This window comes from Cynocephalus volans, chromosome 9, assembly GCF_027409185.1.
Source record: "Cynocephalus volans isolate mCynVol1 chromosome 9, mCynVol1.pri, whole genome shotgun sequence".
In the NCBI taxonomy this organism is placed as follows: domain Eukaryota; kingdom Metazoa; phylum Chordata; class Mammalia; order Dermoptera; family Cynocephalidae; genus Cynocephalus; species Cynocephalus volans.
In genome coordinates this window covers 125,428,898-125,435,478 of record NC_084468.1, presented here as the reverse complement: position 1 = coordinate 125,435,478, position 6,581 = coordinate 125,428,898, and positions in this window count along the sequence as shown.

Genomic DNA, 6,581 nt, shown 5'->3' with positions numbered 1-6,581 from the left:
TTTATTATGAGGACTTTGTTCATTATATTGCAAGAAGTCCACTTTCTCAGGACTCACAGGAACATATTCTCTCTGGTCTCAGTTATCAAGAAGATTGGTCTCCTCATTAACTAGATACATATATATTTTTTCCCTTCTGAAAACTGCAACTCACTTAGCCGATGATGTCTGTCTCTTTGCATTTTTTACCAGAACATTTACAGCCAAATTTGGGGCCCACTCACAGCAACTGTGCAGTCTCATTGCATGCATTCTGAGGACTACTTTCACTCTTGGCTCCATTTTATTTTTCCTATTTATGTCTTTTTCTGTACAGATTTCCACATCTGTCATTTCTTTATTTTGTTGTAGTGCATAATACTTTTATAATTTGGCTAACATACTTTCTGGAAAAAGATCAGGAGGACAAGCATACATATATACACAGACATCTACTATTGCAGTCTGGCTTCATTCTTTAAGGCATAGGAACACCATCAACTATTTTTTGGGTGGACACTGATGTGGTCAGGTTTGCACTGTGGAATGAGTGCTCTGGCAGCACAGTAAGAATGGACAGAGGGAGTTGGAGTTAGTAATGTGTATCAAAATATGGTTTGGATCCCTTTATCAGCAATTCTTTGGTGCTTGTTAAGAATGCATCTCTGGGGATGCATTAGGGAGGATAACCGAGTTATAAACTAATTGTTTTATCAGATACGTAGCCTTGTCCTTATGAAATAAATGCCCAGGTCTATAGGATTTCTTGAAATACTATGGCTATATGTAATGGCACTGCTAAATAACAAAAGTGATATCTGAAAGGAAATGGTTTAGCCCAGCAGTTGCTCAGTTTCTCCTTCCCTTCACTAGGGTCTGATCTCTGTCCAGTTGGGCCTTCTGCGTTTTATTTGGAAGCTTATCAGATGCAGTTGGCTCAGGGGAGCTGCCAAGAAGTGAGAGATTGACAGGCAGCTGAACCCAGAAGATTTTAATTTCCACAAGAAACAACTTGCTATTATCAGCTTTGAATTCAATCAAGTCTTACCTCTGAAATGATAGGAGGTGCCTAGAGCAGTAGGTGAGTGAATTGTTTATCAGTCTGAGCTGTTTTAGGGAGATGAAGGCAAGATTCTGAAAGAGCCTGCTGATTTTAATCCTGAAAGATCTTTACCTAGGAATGACTCACGAGGTTGCTCTTCAAAGTCAGTAAGGAGGTTGAGAGATCACTCTCACTTCTGCCATGTCCACGAGGAAGTCTCTGAAGGATGCTCTTTTTGAGTGACAGGCTTATTAGGAATGACGTTTTCTTTCTTCCCCAGGTGTTCTTTCATGAGAAAAAATGGCCAAAGCCTAAATCACAGATAAAACAAGCTCCTTATGCCTTTACCCTTTTCCTTTTTATTTCCTTATTTTATATATGGGTTGTGACAAAGTAAGTCTCATTCTTATAGCTCTATATATTGAAGACATGCCTGAATTATATAAAAGATGTAATTTCTTTATCTTAAAATCTTTAAAACTCTGTCGGGGTAAAGGAGAGATGAATAGGCAGAGCACAGAGGATGTTTAACGCAGTGAAAATACTCAGCATGATACTGTAATGGATATGTGCCATTATAATTTGCCTACAACACCAAGAATGAACCCTAACGTAGACTACGGATTCTGGGTGATTATGGTGTGTTAGTGGGGGTTCATCAGCTATAACAATTGTACCACTCTGGTGGGGGATGTTGATAATGGGGGAGGCTATGTGGGGCATCTCTGTATCTTCCTCTCAATTTTGCTGTGAACCTAAAACTGTTCTAAGAAAATATGGTCTTTAAAAAAACTGTGGCAGGAGCGCTTAGGGAGAGAGAACATGTGCAAAAAAGAGGAAGGTGGCTGGAATAAAAAGGATTGGTAAAACAAAAGTACCATCTTTTGATTAATACTTGACAAAACATAGATGGAACAATTTGTTCTTTCATTTGCCTTTTGTCTATATTTTCTAAAGGAGAAATATCTAGTTTGAAGACTATAAAAATTAAAAGTGGAGATGAAAAAAAGTAATGAAGCCTATTATCTATGTGTTCAATTGGACAAATCTGATGCTGGCAGGGGAGGCTGGAAAAGGATCTACATCTACAAAAACATTAAATGTTAAGTAACACTCAGACAGACCTAAATGGCACACAACAATCAGTATTAGGCAAGACTGGAAATGAAGCATTCGAGGAGCTAACTCCAGTACCATTATCAGGCTTCAGAGAATGGAGAGACCTACTGATGCCCCAAACCCTAAACCAGCTGTTGTGTAAATTTCCAGCAGCACATTAACAGAAAGGTACTTCCTGCTCACGTGCTCAAGCTTCCCAGCCTTTCTATAAGAGGCAGTGCCACCTGACAGAGCCCTGAACTTATTTTTTCCTAGAAATGTACCAAAAAATAACTTTTAATTATTGTCTGGTTTTCAGAAGAAACAACAATCTCCCAGGAGGTCAGGACCATTCCTTTGACAAAAAGAATTCTGGTTTATTGCTCAAAGAGATGATGTCCTAGGCAGAGACCAGGTGACTTTAATTCCAGAATTTGTGAATACTCTTTTAATAGTAACTAGAATTCCTACCTCACACTCTATTCTCTTCCGGATTCTTGCAGTCTACAATCAACACTTAATAAACTACTTTGTGATACAATAGCTTCCCACTTTGTTGGCGTCCATCAGTGATTCCAAACCTGCGATGCATAAAGGACAAAAGGATGGTCTCTAGGTGATTTTCAATTGACAATGCTACTACCTCACATTTTAGAGTACCTACCAAGTGCCATGCAATATATGTGCTGCTTTGTACAGTTTTCATTTCATGAGACCATCCAGTGGTCTCAAACTTTAACACGCATCTCAAACGCAGACTGCTAAGTTCTGACTTGGTAGGTCTGGAGTGCAGCTTGAAAATTGTCCTTCCTAACAAGTTTATTTGATGCTGATGATGCTTATCTGATCCAAATTACATTCCTAGAATAAGACCCCACAGCTATCAAGTGAAGGAGGTGATTTTAATACAAGGCTGTGTGATGAAAGCTTTTAGAACATATCACAAGAATTATATTGATGTCCATTGCAGGTACCATAGGATTAGCCAAAATGTAGTGTTTCTTTCATTTTCATGGGGAAAAAAAGAATATTTCAGTAGATAATTGGTTAGGCGAGGTTAACCAAAGGTTTCTTTTTATTTATTTATTTATTTATTTATTTATTTATTTATTTATTTATTTATTTATTTATTTTAAGTTTTATTTTGTCGATATACATTGTGGCTGATTATTGCTCCCCATCACCAAAACCTCCCTCCCTTCTCCCTCCTCCCCTCCCCCCCAACAATGTCCATTCTGTTTGCTTGTCGTATCAAATTCAAATAAATGTGGTTGTTATATCTTCTTCCCCCCACCCCGGTTTGTTTTTTTGTGTGTGTGCGTGTGTGTGTGTGTGTGTGTGTGTGAATTTATATATTAATTTTTAGCTCCCACCAATAAGTGAGAACATGTAGTATTTCTCTTTCTGTGCCTGACTTGTTTCATTTAATATAATTCTCTCAAGGTCCATCCATGTTGTTGCATCTGGCAGTATTTCATTCGTTTTTATAGCTGAGTAGTATTCCATTGTGTAGAGGTACCACATTTTCCATATCCACTCATCTGATGATGGACATTTGGGCTGGTTCCAACTCTTGGCTATTGTAAAGAGTGCTGCGACGAACATTGGGGAACAGGTATACCTTCGACTTGATGATTTCCATTCCTCTGGGTATATTCCCAACAGTGGGATAGCTGGGTCGTATGGTAGATCTACCTGCAGTTGTTTGAGGAACCTCCATCCCATTTTCCATAGAGGCTGCACCATTTTGCAGTCCCACCAACAATGTATGAGAGTTCCTTTTTCTCCGCAAACTCGCCAGCATTTATCGTTCATAGTCTTTTGGATTTTAGCCATCCTAACTGGGGTTAGATGGTATCTCAGTGTGGTTTTGATTTGCATTTCCCGGATGCTGAGTGATGTTGAGCATTTTTTCATATGTCTGTTGGCCATTTGTATATCTTCCTTAGAGAAATGCCTACTTAGCTCTTTTGCCCATTTTTTAATTGGGTTGCTTGTTTTCTTCTTGTAAAGTTGTTTGAGTTCCTTGTATATTCTGGATATTAATCCTTTGTCAGATGTATATTTTGCAAATATTTTCTCCCACTCTGTTGGTTATCTTTTAACTCTATTAATTGTTTCTTTTGCTGTGAAGAAGCTTTTTAGTTTGATATAATCCCATTTGTTTATTTTTCCTTTGGTTGCCCGTGCTTTTGGGGTCGTATTCATGAAGTCTGTGCCCAGTCCTATTTCTTGAAGTGTTTCTCCTATGTTTTCTTTAAGAAGTCTTATTGTTTCAGGGTGTATATTTAAATCCTTAATCCATTTTGAGTTGATTTTAGTATACGGCGAGAGGTATGGATCTAGTTTCATTCTCCTGCATATGGATATCCAGTTCTCCCAGCACCATTTGCTGAAGAGGCAGTCCCTTCGCCACTGAATAGGCTTGGTGCCTTTGTCAAAGATCAGATGGCAGTAAGTGTGTGGGTTGATTTCTGGATTCTCTATTCTATTCCATTGGTCAGTGTGTCTGTTTTTATGCCAGTACCATACTGTTTTGGTTATTATAGCTTTGTAGTATAGCTTAAAGTCAGGTAGTGTTATGCCTCCAGCTTTATTTTTTTTGCTCAGCATTGCTTTGGCTATGCGTGGTCTTTTATTGTTCCATATAAATGACTGGATAGTTTTTTCCATTTCTGAGAAAAATGTCTTTGGAATTTTGATGGGGATTGCATTGAATTTGTATATCACTTTGGGTAGTATGGACATTTTCACTATGTTGATTCTTCCAATGCAAGAGCATGGGATATCTTTCCATCTTCTTGTATCCTCTCTAATTTCTCTCAGCAGTGGTTTGTAGTTCTCATTATAGAGATTTTTCACCTCCTTGGTTAACTCAATTCCTAAGTATTTTATTTTTTTGGTGGCTATTGTAAATGGGCAGGCTTTCTTGATTTCTCATTCTGCATGTTCACTATTGGAGAAAAGAAATGCTACTGATTTTTGTGTGTTGATTTTGTATCCTGCTACTGTGCTGAAATCATTTATCAATTCCAAGAGTTTTTTTGTAAAGGTTTTAGGCTGTTCGATATATAGGATCATGTCATCTGCAAACAGGGACAGTTTGACTTCATCTTTTCCAATCTGGATGCCCTTTATTTGTTCCCTTCTCTGACTGCTCTGGCTAGTACTTCCAACACTATGTTGAATATCAGTGGTGAGAGTGGGCATCCTTGTCTAGTGCCTGTTCTTAAAGGAAAAGCTTTCAGCTTTTCCCCATTCAGGATGATATTGGCTGTGGGTTTGGCATATATGGCTTTAATTATGTTGAGATATTTTCCCTGTATACCTAACTTATAGAGGGTCTTTGTCATGAATGAGTGCTGAACTTTATCAAATGCTTTTTCAGCATCTATAGAGATGATCATATGGTCCTTGTGTTTGAGTTTATTAATATGGTGTATCACATTTATTGATTTGCGTATGTTGAACCAACCTTGTATCCCTGGGATGAATCCCACTTGATCGTGATGAATAATTTTACGTATGTGTTGCTGTATCCTGTTTGCTAGTATTTTAGTGAGGATTTTTGCATCTATATTCATCAAGGATATTGGCCTGTAGTTTTCTTTTTTGGTTATATCTTTACCTGGTTTTGGTATCAGGATGATGTTTGCTTCATAGAATGAGTTTGGGAGATTTGCGTCCGTTTCAATCTTTTGGAATAGTTTGTAAAGAATCGGTGTCAATTCCTCTTTGAATGTTTTGTAAAATTCTGCTGTGAATCCATCTGGTCCTGGGCTTTTCTTTGTTGGGAGCCTTCTGATAACAGCTTCAATCTCCTTTATTGTTATTGGTCTGTTCAAATTTTCTACGTCTTCACGGTTCAGTTTTGGGAGCTTGTGTGTGTCCAGAAATTTATCCGTTTCCTCCAGATTTTCAAATTTGTTGGCATATAGTTGTTTATAGTAGTCTCGAATGATTCCTTGTATTTCAGATGAATCAGTTGTAATATCGCCTTTTTCATTTCTAATTTTTGTTATTTGAGTCTTCTCTCTTCTTTTTTTTGTTAGCCATGCTAATGGTTTGTCAATTTTATTTATCTTTTCAAAAAACCAACTTTTTGATTCGTTGATCTTTTGAATTGTTTTTTGGTTTTCAATTTCATTCAGTTCTGCTCTGATCTTAATGATTTCTTTCCGTCTGCTAACTTTAGGTTTGGATTGTTCTTGTTTTTCTAGTTCTTTAAGGTGAAGTGTTAGGTTGTTCACTTGCCATCTTTCTATTCTTCTGAAGTGAGCGTTTAATGCAATAAATTTTCCCCTCAATACTGCTTTTGCAGTATCCCACAGGTTTTGGTATGATGTATCATTGTTTTCATTAGTTTCAATAAACTTTTTGATTTCCTGCTTGATTTCTTCTTGGACCCATATGTCATTAAGTAGAATGCTGTTTAATTTCCATGTGTTTGTATAGTTTCCAG